At 42.1% G+C, this 16,418-nt stretch overlaps 1 long non-coding RNA gene and 1 pseudogene across 1 annotated transcript; both read left to right on the forward strand.

The window, feature by feature from the left end:
* Positions 1–978: 978 nt before the first annotated feature.
* Positions 979–7,781, forward strand: LOC136503274 (uncharacterized; annotated as a pseudogene).
* Positions 7,782–13,272: 5,491 nt separating this feature from the next.
* LOC136502773 (uncharacterized) lies at positions 13,273–14,659 on the forward strand. Its single transcript, XR_010770698.1, has 6 exons — positions 13,273–13,362; positions 13,441–13,703; positions 13,794–13,904; positions 14,010–14,094; positions 14,178–14,270; positions 14,352–14,659. It is a non-coding gene; the product is annotated as an uncharacterized lncRNA (long non-coding RNA).
* The last annotated feature ends 1,759 nt before the right edge of the window (positions 14,660–16,418 follow it).

Consider the following 16,418-nt stretch of genomic DNA (forward strand, 5'->3'; position numbering starts at 1 on the left):
GGGTGGCTCAATCACCAGCCGCCCCTGCAGTGCCCATTTGTTGGGGCGGCTATCACCAGCCGCCCCTGCTGTTCGACTGTAGGGGCGGCTGAATCACCAGCCGCCCCTACTGATGGCGCACGAATAAATAGCAGCCACTCCCTTCTTCCACCTCGGGACACACTGTTCTAAAAAAAGGTTGGGAGGCCTTTGGCTCCTCCTAAAAATTGCTCTACTAAGGGGGGAGGTTTTGATCTCAAATCCTTTGGTGGAGAGACTCTAAAAGGTAAGAAAATGCTTCTCCAACTCTTTATTTGAAGTTTAATTCGTTGGTTAGTGAGTAATTTGATTTTTGGTTTTCTCTCTCTTCCATGGAGCTTGAGCTAGTTATGAGTGAAATAGGACCCTAATTTTCACTATACTAGGGTAAATTAGGTAGAGAAGTAAGATTGCACCCTTTGTTAGTACATCTTTGTTGATTTTAGTGTAGTATTAGTGAAGTTTGATGCATATGTCATGAAACCCTATATCTAGATCTAGAACTAGGATTTTGTTTTTTTTCTTTTTCAATTTTTTCTTTATGTGACTAGGGTTTGCATGTAGGTGAATGTGTAAGATTTTAATTGTTGCTAATGTGTAAAATATCCTCTACCATGGCTACTAATTATCATTTAATATTTATTTTGATTCTTTTCTATAATGTGTGTTTTTAATTAGTTATGGATAAATAGGCCATTAATTAATTATCCTCTACCATGAAATTGGAATGGAGTTTGCATGAAAGGTAGTGGATGAAATATTAAATGTTCTAATTGTTTTCTTTGAAATTGTTTATTTGAACCAATTAATTTATATTTTAAAATATTTATGCATTAATAGTCAATTAATTAACTATCCTCTACTACCATGGTGCGTGTCTCAGGTATATACAATTATTCTCGAGTAATATTCTTTCTTTGGTTGTTTTGTTTCTATAAGATGGACTACAGGAACTCTTGGATGTATGGTTCGTTAAGACACGACGCCCTTTTCCGTGATGAGGTGGACAAATTCATCAAAGCCGCAGAGAAGCATGCAGCGACGTTGAAAGAGAATAGTGACACGATTATTTGTCCCTACAAAGATTGCAAGAACCTTATTGCATTTCGAGATGTGAGTACCATCAAAGAACATCTGATTAGGAGAGGATTTGTTCCGAACTACACAGTGTGGATTCATCATGGTGAAACAGTGGTTGTTGATGATAGCGACGATGATCTAGCTGATGAAGCTGAAACCCAAGCATACTTGTCCTGATTCATAAATGATCTTGAGCAACAAATGGATCGTGACTATGGCAATCAACAAGGTGGTGGCTTTGGCAATCAACAAGGTGGTGGCTTTGGCAATGAATAAGGTGGTGATGATGCTGGTGGTGCCAGCAATGATGGCAAAGCACATAAGGGGGATGCAGATGACGGTGACAACTTGGACGAAATGCTTGGGGCCTTTGGACCAGAAATATTTGAAAAGAGCAAGAGAGGTCTAGAAAATCTTGAGAGGGTGATAAAAGCATCGAAGAAGACTGTGTATGATGCTGAGAAGGGTTGTCCGACATACTTCACACTGCTACGTTTTGTGCTTGAGCTACTCATCCTAAAGGCTAAGTACGGCTGGTCGGACTGCAGTTTCGATGATCTGTTGTGCCTCATGTCATGGTTGCTCCCACGGCCGAACACAGTTCCCGCCAACACATACCAAGCGAAAAAGGTTATAAGTCCACTCACATTGGGGGTTGAAAAAATCCATGCATGCCCCAACCACTGTATCCTTTTTTGGTGTGGCACATCGTTCGAGACTTTAGATACATGTCCTAGGTGTGGGGCTAGCCGGTACAAGAACAATGACCTTCAAAGTGGGATGGAAGCCTCCACAGGAAAGAGGAAGAAGGGTGGGAAGAAGGTGGTGCAAGAATCTCAGCCCCCAGAAAAAACTCCATTAGGCAATGATGCAAATAAGAGAAGAATTCTTGCCCTGGTTATGTGGTACTTGCTAGTGACCGACCGCTTGAGGCGTATGTTCCTAAACCCTAAGGAAGCCGCACTGATGACATGGTGGGATGATGAGCGCAAGGTGGATGATGATACGATCGCACACCTGGCCGATTGTAGCCAGTGGCAAGCGTTCGATGCCATGTACAAAGCAGAATTCAGTGATGACCCACGGAATGTACGGTTCGGCTTGAACACCGATGGAATGAATTCCTTCAATGAGAGGATGACCGACCATAGCACATGGCCAGTCATCTTGACCATGTACAACCTCCCAACGTATTTATGTCAGAAGAGGAAGTACTTTCTCCTCACCATTCTTATCTCCGGCCCCAAACAACCAGGCATTGATATAGACGTGTTCTTGGAGCCTCTGATGCAAGAAATGGAGAGGCTATGGAGGTATGGGGAGCCGATGTACGATGCAGTCCGACAGGAGGACTTCATATGCAAAGCAATAATATTTGTTACTACCAATGATTACCCCGCGCTGTTTGCCCTGTCTGGACAGTTCAAAGGTAAGACTGGATGCTTAGTCTGTTTGGATGGTACTAAATGGGTGTTCCTAGATGGATCCAGGAAGATAGTTTACATAAGAAACCGACGCTTCTTAAAGACAAGTCATAAGTACCGCGACAAATTGTACCTAAGATACTATGGCAACATCCCAGTGGATGAACCCCCTCCAGAGAGACGTCGTAATGGAGAACATGTGTTCAGAATGGTCCAAAACATACACGTCGTCTATGGAAAGAAGAATCCAGATGGAACGATCAGAGATAGAAGCACACCTCCCATCGAAGGCGTACCATTCAAGAAACAATCGATATTCTTTCAGTACCTACCTTATTGGCCAGACTTGGAGGTCCCCCATGCCATTGATGCGATGCACGTGCAGAAGAATGTCTTTGAGAGTCTCATGGCTACCTTGATGGACATGGGCAAGTCAAAGGATGGTCTCAGATCATGGAAAGACATGGTGCAGCTGAACGTGATGCAGGAGCTTTGGCCGGTACAGCAAGATAATGGCAAGTATAGTCTTCCTACGGCTAGCTTCAACCTAACCCTAGAGGAGAGGAGAGCTATATGCAATTTCCTTAGGGGGGTCAGAGTGCCGACTGGGTTTTCGGTGAACCCGAAGAAGCTAGTGTCGATGAAGGACCTATCATTAACATACTGCAAGGCTCACAATTGTCATGTGACGCTGACAATGTTCCTACCAATTGCAATCGGGGCTATAAAGCCAGAGTTCCTAAAGATGGCCATCACCCGCATGTGCTACTTCTTTTTGAAGATCTCACAGAAGACAATTCGCAGGCAAGAGCTGAGTGACCTACATGAATTCATGGTGGAGACCCAGAACCAGCTAGAGATGTGTTTACCTCTCGCTTTTTTTGATATAATGGTACATCTCATGATTCACCTGGTTCATTAGATCGAGGCGCTGGGCCCTAGCTTCTTGCATGAAATGTGGTCCTACGAGCGGTTCATGTCGGTTCTAAGCCAATACGTGCATAACCGAACACACCCAGAGGGCTCCATGATAGAGGGTTACAATTCCGAAGAAGTCGTCGAGTGCTGCCAAGAGTGGCTAAAAGTACATAGAGGGATTGGTAATCCCGATTCTGGTCACAAGGGAAGGCTAGCTGGGAAGGGCACAAGTGGTAGGAAAGTGTTCCTCGACAATGATTACAGAGAGGTCAGTCGAGCGCATTACAGTGTCTTGCAGAGTATGGCAGTGATGCAACCGTACATTGATGAACACATGGCTATCATTATGGCCGAGAGGAATGGCCGTTCAGATGATTGGGTCATGAAACAACATAAGCAATGCTTGACATCATGGTTGAAGGACCAGAACATACAGCCTAGAGAAACCATAGATTCTATTACCATCAGTCGGTTGGCGGACGGGCCATCGAAACAGGTGACGTCTTGGAATGCTTATGACATCAATGGGTTCAGATACTATACCGACACAAAGGATAGGAAATATGTGAATCAGAACAGCGGCGTCCGAATAGAGGCTCTCGACGGAGTGGGGCGAAAGGTCATGTACTTTGGCATCATTGAAGATATATGGGAACTTGACTATGGAAGGGATATAAAGGTGGCCCTGTTTCGATGCCGCTGGATCAAGCAACATCAATTCAATGAGATCGGACAGAGAGTCGTCGACCTCCAGAATGTAGGCTACCAGGATGACCCTTGGATGCTCGCTGAACGTGTCGCGCAAGTCTTCTATATGCCTGACCCGCAAAGTAACCTTCCCCCAAAGAAGAAGACAAAGCACGTGGTGGCCTCCGGGAAACAACATATCATCGGAGTTGATGGCGTGGACGATGTTGAAGCTTACAATAAGTGTGATGAGATGCCACTATTCATAGACTTTTGTAAGAAGATCGAGGCTGTGGAAAAGAACCTGCCCAAAGATGTATTGCCAAGGGGAAAGTTGTCACGGTGGGCTAGCTAGTTTATGTAAGTGTGTCAGTGTTCGTAAGACTATATTCATGTATGTGTGTGTGAGACTATATTTATGTATGTGTGTGTGAGACTACATTCATGTATGTGTGTGTGAAACTACATTTATGTATGTGAGACTACATTTATGTATGTGTGTTTAAAACTACATTTATGTATGTGTGTTTGAGACTACATTCACGTATGTTTGTGTGAACAATGTATACTAAGAATTTATCAAATTATGAAATTACCAAAATAAAAGTTGTAGATCTCAATGATTTATTCAACTTTGGTATTCATTACTTTTTCAGTTGAAATGATTTGGGGGTCCAAATTATGGTTTCAACTTGTCTTTTTTCAAATTTCAAAATTTGAAAGGTTCAAATTTAGTCAAATGATAAGATAACCAAAATAAAAGTTGTAGATCTTGATGAGTTGAACAACTTTTGTATTCATCACTTTTACATCTGAAATCATTTAGGGTTTGAAAATTTGGTTTGAACTTATCAAATTTCAAATTTTAAAATGTGTAAAACATTGTCACATCCAAGTTTGATCAAACTTAAATGCTGAAGCATGATTTTAGAAATTTTTAGGAAAAAAAACCATCACATTTGGAGTTAGTATGAGGGAGAACAACTAGTTACAAAGTTTACCCACAGATTAAAAAGAGAAATCATACTGTTCTATATGATCCTTACATGATCCTAGTGAACAATGTGATTTCTTTTTTTAATCTGTGGGTCAACTTTGTAACTAGTTTTTCTTCCTCATACTAATTCCAAATCTGATGATTTTTTCTTAAAATTTTCTAAAATCATTCTCTATCAATTTATTTTGTTGGTTTTGTCAATATATACATATAAAAAGTTTGAGAAATTTAAATTTTAAATTTAAAAAAAAATGCAACTTCAGACAAGATTTCCGCTGAAAAAGTGATAATACCAAAGTTGAATAACTCATCAAGATCTACAACTTCTGTATTGGTCATTTCTTCATATGACAAAGTGGTAATGACATTGTTCACAAATGTGACACATCTCTCATAAGGTTTTATAAACTATATGAGACATGTGTAAGATTAGTGAACAATGTGTGCTAAGAATTTGTCAAATGAAGAAATGACCAGAATAAAAGTTGTAGATATTTATGAGTTGAACAACTTTGGTATTCATCATTTTTTATGTTGAAATCAATTTGGGTCTCAAATTTTGGTTCGAACTTATCATTTTTCAAAATTTCAAATTTGAAAGGTTCAAATTTTGTCAAATGACAAGATGACTAAAATAAAAGTTGTAGATATTAATGAGTTGAACAACTTTGGTATTCATCACTTTTTATGTTGAAATCATTTTGGGTCTCAAATTTTGGTTCGAACTTTGTATTTTTTAAAATTTCAAATTTTAAAGGTTCAAATTTTGTCAAATGATAAGATGACCAAAATAAAAGTTGTAGATCTTCATGACCTCTACAACTTTGGTGTTTATCAAATTTTCATTTGAGATCATTTGTTATCTTAAAATTATTTTAGTAGTTTTGATTATAATTTTTTAAAATTTAATTTTTTTTTCCATTTTTAAAGGTTAAATTTTACAATTTTAAACTGTTGTAGTTGTTTTAGTTATTGTATATGTAAATATATCTATAAAAAAATAATTATAAAATTTTGTACTGTATTATTTATTATTTACATGTGAATAATTCTTTTTTATTAGAATTTTGAAAAAAAATTCAACTGTAGGGGCGGCTTATAACCTCAGCCGCCCCTACAGTGGTTCTGTGTGCTGTAGGGGCGGCTTATAACCTCAGCCGCCCCTACAGTGTCTCTGTAGGGGCGGCATATAAACTCAGCCGCCCATACAGTGGCGCTGAGGTATATAACCGTGCCGGCCTCGTGGGCGCTAAGTGTTGGGCGCTGAGGTATACTACAGTGCCGTCACGCTGCCCAATTTCGCCGCCGGCGCCGCCGCACCGCCGCACCTGCACCGCCGTCGCCTCCCCCTCCCTGACCCCTCCACCGCCTCCTCCACCGTCTCCCTGACCCCAACCGCCGCCCCTGCCCCATCCACCGCCGTTCCCAAGGCCGCGACGGCGGCTAGGGTTTGGGAGCGCTCCTCGGCGCGGTCTCGACCTCCTCCCTTCTATCCCCCCTTGTGGACCGCCGGCAACTCGACTCGGCTCCACCTGGCGACCACCACTGCTCCCAGGCTGGGCGGCGCCGTCGCGCCTAGGGTCCGCGCGCCTGGGGGGCAGGCCGCCGCCGCACCCAGGGGGCCAGGCCGCCGCCGCCGTTGTTGACGACCGTGAAGTCATCGCTCCTCCAACTGCGAATCCCCATTGCCATGCCTGCGCCCTAATCTGAATCCGAGTGCCTGCATCACACGACCCTCCTTTGGCTTCCAGTCCCCATCCGGGTATTGATTTCTACCCCATTGTTTCCTCTTGTTAGTGGTCTTCTATTTGGCTATGGCTTTGCAGAGGACAAGTTTATCTCTGTGCACTGATGCAGCTCTTGCTGATATACTGTTTTGATGCCCTAGGGGAAGAATATAGACCCTGTAAAATTGCAATTGGAAAAGGAGAGGCTGGAAAAAAGGCAGCAAGAAGGTAAGAGTATCCTATAATTGCTATCTGGATCTGTTTTTACTTTATAGTACCTCTAGAATTCTTGTGAGTAGAACAAATATCTTATATGTGTACATCTGTCACTGAGACTGACATAGATATTTTGGCCTGGGTATTTAGATTCTGTAGATTCAGGTTTTGAATGGACACTAGGCCATTAGATGCAAAAGAAAGACCAAGTGTCAGCAAATATTTGGTGCTTAGCGCAACTGTCACATTGATTTGTACTTGTGGTGAAGAGCCTAACTCAAGCCATGCTATTTTGGCCTGGGTGTTTAGATTCTATAGATTGAGGTTTTGAATCGACACTAGGCCATTAGATGCAAAAGAAAAACACTCAATTACGCACAGGATGAAAAGCTACTGTAAAAGTTGGCTGTTTGGTAGTTTAGGCTCACTATCATTTGACTATAATCAAGTCTGATAGCAAGCTTCCTTTTTGTGTCCTCCAGTGAGTTTTTTTTTCATATTGTTTTGGTCTGTTCCACTGATTTCATTTGATTTGGTTTGATTTGATCAATCTATTCCCCCAAAAGAACATGTTTTTGCTTCTTCTTTTTTTACAAAAGCATGGTCCTTTCATCCTGGAAAGCAATTAATTCATAGTGGAATATCTGTTTCTGTATTTCAGTTGTTCTGTTTGCTGCATTTCCCTTCAGAGATAGTCAGTTCGATTCTATATGATGGAGAGTAGTTCACTTCAGAGATATACTGTTTAGAATTAAGGTGCTTCATGTTGTTTGGTCTCAACTCCGAAATCAAATGAAAACCCACAATTTCTACATTGTCATTTGTGTTGATATTGGGATCGAATTTGCAGGAAATTGTTTGCCCCAGCCATTGTCTTATCCTTATGAATTCATATCAAGTTTGCTCCACATAGTCCATAGCCATCTTAATTCACACTGCATCTATTTTGCCAATGTTGAGTGGATTCATATCTGTTCTCTGCACCTTTCCACAAAATGTTCAGTTCAGCTAAGTGACTTGTATTTATACTGAGATTACCTGGTACTCAAATTGAACAGGCCAGCGTTTTGCATCATACTTGATTCATGCAAAATTTTGCTGCATATAATACACAGTGTGTCATAGCTGCTTATGAATTCTGTTGTGTGGTCTCCAACCAAATGACAACCCGCAAATTTGACTTCTTTATAGGACAGAGTCCTTGACAACTCATTCTCTTCTTTTATTTCTTTCCAACTTTCATCTTTCCAATTGTCCTTTGTATCTGATGCATTTCCACTGTGAACGGTAAAGCAAATGTAACAACTCTGTTTTTCCTTTGGATGCCTATAAACACTAGTACAGTACAAGCTGTGACAAACAAAACTACAGCCCACAACTCCCACATCTGTACTGATGTTGAGGTTATTCGATATCGAAATTCAGCAGGACAGATACTAGTAGTACAAACAATCTGTATTCATACGGAGCTCTGCTCCAGAAACGCGTCTATTGGCAATGTGCACTGGATCCATACGCTGAAGGATACTGCGCATTATCTTTCTTTTCTTTTTCTTTTTTCTTTCCTGAATGAGCTTTGTAGAGTTGAAGAGTGGGCATCATCTCCTCCCTCCTTTTTGAGTTTTGACCCTGCCTTTTCCTTTGCTCTTTCCCTCCTTCCAAGAATCCAAAGCTCACTTTGGGAGCCGAGGAAGAAGCTGGAATTGACAAGAACGATCTTGCGTTCCAGTCACTCACTCAGTAACGGTAGTCTTCCATCTCCATATCGGATTCTATGTACGTACCTCCTGCAATGCCATGCAATCCTGTCTGTGAGTCTGACTTGTTCTTAGTAGTAACCCCTTTTTAACCTTTTGATAAAAAAAAACAAGTAGTTGAGCAGTACATACAGTACTTACTAGTAGAGAACAAAAGTGGCAGACTCGGCCCAAAATCTCTTGGAATCCGAGGGATTCATAGCTCAGATCGTACAAAATCATGCTTTAAGCTGCAAGTAATCCGGCTGTCAGTGTCTCAGCGAGCACATCACCGTGGTAATTATAAACATGCAGCAACTTTTCACCCTCCCCCTCTCTCCCCAGCTCCTAATCATGACCTCAAATCTTTTATTTTCCCCTGTTGGCAAGCAAGCAGGAATGATGCCAGCATAGTACGTAGTTGCCTAGGCCCTAGCCGAAGCAGAGCCTTTTTGCTCTTTGGGTAAGCACAAGACAAAATGTACATGGCATATGGCGACATGGCTTTGTTCTGCATCATGAGGCATCATTGGCCATGCTGCTGCCATTGTGCCTGAGAGGAGCAAGCTATCATGATTCATGATCCTTGGGCGTCCATGGCGACAACCCTCCAAAGTGCAGGATCAATTAGAGGATGGATGGATCGGCCAGGCTAATGAGCGTCCTTGATTGCAGAATCATGTGCTCTTTTTTCCATTTTACAACCAAGTATTGCAATCCTCCTTAATAAACTGCCTGCTACTACATGCCTGCAACTGCAGTGCCACCATTGCAGAAAGCCAGAAACACACACACGCAGCGCCGCAGTGGCAGGCGAGGCGAGTGGACACTGGACAGCGGTGCCTGCCTCAGTGCCTCTGCTGGTTTGCCATCAAAGCGCCGTGGTGGTGGCCGTCTGAAACTCTGATGAAAGCCTCTGAGCCTGATCAAAGAAACAGAGTTGGAGTTTCTTTGATCAGCCAGTAGCTAATCAAAGAAATAGAAAGACACCCAGCTGATGCTAAATCATGCTGTGGAGTTTTATAAAATCCTCTTTGCAGAGGAAGAGGATTTGGGTGTTAGCTTGGATGAGTCCTTCTAGGAAGCAGAGGATTTAGTTACTATATCAGAAAATGAGATGTTAGAGTGTCCTTTCTCTGAAGAAGAAATTAGAGTGGCAGTCTTGGGCTCATATGCTGAAGGTGCACCTAGACCTTATGGGTTCCCTTTTCTTTTCTATCAAACCTTCTGGGAGGATATTAATGATGATTTTATGAACCTTGTTAGACGTTTTGAAGCTGATAACCTGAATCTAGATAGAATTAACTATGCTATGATTACTCTGATCCCAAAAGAACAAGATGCAAAGGATCTTAAAAAGTTTAGGCCGATTAGCCTAATCAACTGAAGATATCGAAAATGCTTGAGGGCTTCCTGGATGATGCCTATCTATTAGCATGTTATATTCTCCAGCATATATTATTGTCGAATTCATGGGGCACGATGTAGTTGAGCCCTTTGTTTGGCCTCACTCTCCGACACAGCTGGCCGCAGAGTATACTACTTAGCCGCGTTACTCTGACTGATCCAACTCACCGAATACGAGCAAAAAGCTGGGTTTATAAGTGCAAGCTATGTAGAATGCAATCATGCATTTTTTTGAAGCTGCAGCTTTAACTTTGCGGAAAGATACCGTGTGTGCTTTTCTTCATCTATATCTGATCAGAGGAGTGATTAGCTAGCAGGCAGCCTTACTTTGAGCTTTTTCTATGATTATTAGCCTGCTGCTTTTGGTTAGCTTTCCGAAAAGTTTGGCTGTGCTGCACTGCAGTGCTTTGCAATAATCCTACAAAGTTCAAGCATTTGGGCTTGACAAATTTTCCACAAGTTTGACTGTACTATTTGGATGACTATAATCAACTGCAGTGGAAGCATGCCGCATGGGAGGAATCAACCAACAAGAAAGCTATATAAAGAAGAATTTCGTCATAGCATTCATATGTACCTTTTAACCTTTCGGCTATGTTAATAATTTCTGGACTATGTATTAAATTCTCGGATAAAAAGCAGTTACAAAGATATTTCATTAACTTTAAGTGGTCCCAACAACACAGCAGTCTAAATACTACGTCTGCATCTCGTAAAACAAACCCAGCAGATGATCTGTAGTCAAAAGATGGAGTTGGACCATTCATTCTTTCCTAATCATATTATAAAAACTATGATTCTCTTCCGTGATCTACAGAAGCATGGCCATGCAAATTTGAATATAATCAATTACAGAGGGTGCATATTGAATGACAGACTTCAGATCTAAACGTTATTGGCTAAACTTTCATTTTGCGGGCTGTTTGAACTTGAGTATGCAAATGCCTTTGTGTAGTCATTCCTGCCAATATCAAGAGGTACCCTACCCTCCTGATATAAAAAATGATCTTGTATGCCATAGCTTCAGGCATGATGAAGGAGGCAGTGACCAAGTCTGTTGCTTATATATAATATATGGGTCCCACAATGTGTTAGTCCATCTTGCCATAAGCTTTGTTTGTATAGCTTTCTTGTTGGTTTATATGGCATCTGGTGCATGTGGCAAGATAGAGTATCTGGTGATAGAATTTTAGATTTAAAATCGAATTGTGGCTGCAAGAAACTTCCAACACAAGAACGGTCAGTATCGTTTCAGATATTCTGTCCTGTTATTGTGCTCAAACTGCTCAAGCTGTGTTTCCTGCAATGCAAAGCCTGGGTTTACATGGTGATCGGAGACTACAGAGATATCATTCTCTGGGCCGCTACTAGTACCACTAGTACTACTACTACTAGTACTACTACAAGTACTACTACTACTAGTACTACTACTAGTACTAGTACTACTACTTGTACTACTAGTACTACTACTTCTACCACTAGTACTACTACTTCTACTACTTATACTACTTTTTTTCTTGCATCTCTTAGAACAAGGCACGAAATATCGCGAACATCAAAGAGTGCATCCCGATGCCCCGTGAATGATGAACAGCCATCCCATGGAGAGCAAGAACTAGATGACCAGCTTACTCAGGAGCAGTTCGATAACGAGTTAGAAAAGGGTCTAGAAGTGATGCTTACTCAGGAGGACCTTGTCGATGATGAGGATCCAGTGGGGGGAGCCCAGGGAAGAGAAGGCGGAGAGGATGCCCAAGGCGAAGAAGGGGATGATGATGACAACACCTCATCAGGGGGATATGTAAGTCCCGAGGATCCTTTCCCACAAGAACCCAGACGGAGGCCAACGGAGGACGAGATGGACAAGGATTTTGATCCGAACGACGAGGTACGGATAAAGCCTTAGTAGCTTGTAAATTTGGCTAATGCTATGGCTTTATTTTTATCTCTGCTAACACTTTTGACCTGCCGGATACACAGGTCGTCCCTACTCAACCTCTGAAAAGACGACGTCGGCCTCCGGCTCGTCTTGCCGGACAATACGTAGCGGGGCAAAGGAGATCAGAGGAATGAGCCATAGGTACTCACAATGAGGCCTCCGCTCCACAACCTCAGGACACAACCACGACTGAGACTGCCCAGCCAAAGAGGAAATGAGAGAGGATTAGAAAGCCAAACCAATATCACGAGTTCATGACTTGGAAGATAGAACACCCTACTCCCGAGGGGCTCGTGTTACTCGGAGATGTCATGAACCAGTTCATCCTCTGGCACAGACGAGACATTGTATTGACCGAGTCTTCGCCAACTCCGACTGAAGTTCATCCTCTGGAGCGACCCGTCGAGGACGGGGAGGTATACTCATCGGCCCATGACCATGACCACCACACGCTAGAGACTTCTCCACCTCGTACCGAGCAAGGGCATGATGACATGCCACATCCTTCTCCACCTCGTATCGAGCATGGGCATGATGACATGCCACGTCCTTCTCCAGCTCGTACCGAGCAAAGGCATGATGAGATGCAACATCCTTATCAACAAGCGCAGTCGATACATGAACAACAAGTGTCTCATGAACAGCAATTACCTCGTGAACAGCCGATACGTGAAGAACAAGTGGCCCCTGGAGCAGGTGATGCACAAGTTGACAAGGACGTGCCCAAATGGGAAGCTCGAAACAAAATCCCAATCAAGATAAGGCCATCGTATGTGGGCATTAATGACGTCTCGTCGGTGCACAAGTGGATGGCTCATGACCAGTTCAAGCCTAAGAACCAAGTAAAAGAATTCAGAGCACCAGCTTCTGAGGAGGGCACCACTAAGGAGGGCACCACTAGCAAACTGCACAAAGGGTTTAACAAGTATCCAGCTGTTGATAACCACAAATGGTCAAATGATTGCCCGGATAAATATGAAAAAGACAAGAACTTCCTACCAAACCGAGTCATACAGTGCTTGCCACGTGGAATGAGAAAGTTCCACGATTGCTACTTGCGTGCTCAGATAACAGAACTAGAAATCTTACAAGCATGGATCCCTACCGGCACATTTGGAGCCCCAGGTGGGCAAATTGTCGTTGAGTTTAAGGATATCCAGGCATGCTTCCACCTCGGACGAATGGAAATGAATCTGATTCGCATATGGTGCCTGTAAGTCGTTGCCCTCTCGATATGATATGAATGTAATCTTTTAATTTTGTTGTAACTAACCCACGCCGTGATTTGTAGAATGCAAGCGGACTTTGTGAAAAGAGGACAGCTCTGAAACACGGGTATATAGACCCTTCACCTATAGCATCAATAAATTTTAATTACCCTAAAGAGTGAAAACTAGATTGCAAAGAACTAGGAGCTGGAAAGACACTTAAGAAGAAAGATGACATCAGCAACAAGAAAATATTGGAAGAGTCCCTCAAGGTTGCGGCATACATTGCCCTATGTTTTAAAAATCTCCAACAACACGATAATATATGGATACCATACCACTTCAAGTAAGTTCGACTGTATACTTAGCTTTGTTCAAATTACTTTGTTCGATGCAAAAGAGCTTATGTGTTCCTTCTATGACTAAATTCATGCAGCGATCACTGGATTTGCATAGGCGTCTGGCTCTCACATAGCATGGCATGGGTCTTTGATTCAACGGATTTCCCAGTCGAGACATACAAAGACTTCATAACGATTGTCAAGACGTATACATATTGACAATCCTCATTTTAGCTACTATATTTGTATACATACTTGTAAGGTTCAATGTGGGATACTAACAAGTTGCATTTGCTAAACCATTGGAACAGGGCATTCAGGCACTATGTCCAGGAACATAAGGGGAGGCATCATCCAAATAGGAAGGAAAAGTTGTATGTCAAAACTCTATGTACGGTAAGTGTCATTTACTTTGGTACTCCATATATTACGTGTCTGTCAATAGCATTACTTAACATCTCCATATGCAAAACACACAGTGCCCCAAGCAAAAGCCTGGGAGTCTACATCGTGGATACTACACATGTATTATGATGAGTACCATCGGTGGCTACAACAGAAACCCCAATCTAGTAAGTTTGAACCTCTTCGCTCGTAGTATGAAAAGTTCGCATATGTTGTGATATAGTAAACCTAAACTTATTCTCTTGTAGTTGGAGAAAGATAAAGACACGAGAAGGAACTCATACAAGGATGACGAGCTCTTAGAGATGGTCGGCGACCTTTGCAACTTTATAATGGACCAGATTGTGTATCATAAAGGCACTTACCATCATCTTCTTTCCGATTTAGGTAGTAATCCTCTGTACCAACACCTTCGGGAGACTGATAGGTTAGCCCTAGGCCGTTGATGACAATGTGGACTTGTGGTATGATTTGGATCAGACTTTGGAACGGTTTGGACTTTGTTTTGCATGTGGACTTGTGGATATCTTAATGGACTATGTTATAATGATGGACTTCATAATGGACTATGTTGTAATGATGGACTTTTATGAATTATGATTTGTGATGATGGTCTTGTGTTTGTGGATGTATATATGTATATTTATGGCGGTCAGATTCGAATTTGAATTATATATATATATATATATGGTCAGATTTGAATTTGAATTATTTTTTTTTGCTGGAAAATCCACTGTAGGGACGGTTCTTGATTGAACCGCCCTTACAAATACACACAGCAGGGGCGGCTGGTGATATAGCCGCCCTTAGAAAAGTTCACTACAGGGGCGGCTGATATTATCAGCCGCCCTTACAGAGGGCACTGTAGGGGCGGCTGAAAACACCAGCCGCCTCTACAGAGGGCACTGCAGGGGCGGTCATGAAACCGCCCCTACAGAGGTACCCTCTATAGGAACACCTTGGAAAGGGCGGCTGGCGCAGCCGCCCCTACAGAGGCTATAGAGCCGCCCCTATAGTTAACTTCTGTAGTAGTGTATGACATCTTCCAATACTGAAGCATCCTGAATAGTCGCTCCTCTGATCTATGCTGGAGCTGTCTAGATTCCAGTATTGATCAATAGATCTCTTGTGATCATGTTGGGTCGGCGATTAGTCAGCATGGCGGCTTGCTTAACTAGTCTAGGCTCGATTTTGGCATCATGCATGCATGGTTTGGTGCGTATTAGGTGGTACGTAGCTGTGCGTATTAGGTACGGTGTAGTAGGCGTACCGTTATATTTCTATTTCTATAAAAAAAAAGAAGGAATCACGTACTTGTTGATTTGAAAGTCGAAAAGGTCAGTCCATGGTGGTTGTGGAGCAGCCAGCAGTCCTGCAGAGAAATTAAGGTGCGGTTTGGATCATTTTATTTTAGAGGAATGGGAATCATCTTAAGGTCTTGTTTGTACGTTGTCGGATTCACCTAAATCCACATGTGTTGAGTGGATTGGGGTGGATTTTAGTTTAATTTTCACTTCAATGTACCCTAATACATGTGGATTGATGCGAATCCGACAACATCAAAATAAAGCCTAATGGATTAGGTTATTTGTCTTGAAATGTGACATTCCACATCTTTTTGAGGTTCACATATGAGCATATCTCATATTCATAGGGTGTGAGATGGAAATTGATTCTATATATCAGCATACTATGTTTCTACTTTATAATTTATAACACGCTCTTCAACTCGTTTCCTTACAGTGAAAATGCAACAAATAAGTATCTTCTTCGTATGGCTACCAATAATATACAAATATATTCCATATAAAGTCATATTAGCTTAATTAATCTATGCTTAATTTGTAATTATTAAAATAAATTTAATTCAAGCATCGAAACGAGGCATAAGGGAAAAGGAAACAATCAGAGAAAGGAAATAAAAGGAGCGGGCTTACACGGGCATGACCACCAACGACCCAAGCCCGTGGCCTCTTCTTCTAACTGGCTCACTGACCACCAACAACTAAAAAACGAAAATCGCACTGAACAACTAAAGTCAGCCTATTCGGCTGCTCGTGTAGTCGGTTGCTGCTGGCTATTAGAATATTATTACGTGAAAGACGACAGAAGAGAAGCGCTGCAAATACCATGTATCTTGTGGTCCGCTTTTCGGGCTACGTCCGGTCTCCAGTTGACCAGTCATGCATCCTTACTATTTAGCTGACAAATTAATTCTTTTTTTTGTCCTCACTTGGCTTTGTTTTCTAACTAGAAGCATACCCACGCGTTGTCGTAGGTTTTCCTTAAAAATAAATCTGTATATTGTGTGTATA

The sequence above is a fragment of the Miscanthus floridulus genome, chromosome 14 (assembly GCF_019320115.1).
Source record: "Miscanthus floridulus cultivar M001 chromosome 14, ASM1932011v1, whole genome shotgun sequence".
Classification (NCBI taxonomy): Eukaryota; Viridiplantae; Streptophyta; class Magnoliopsida; order Poales; family Poaceae; genus Miscanthus; species Miscanthus floridulus.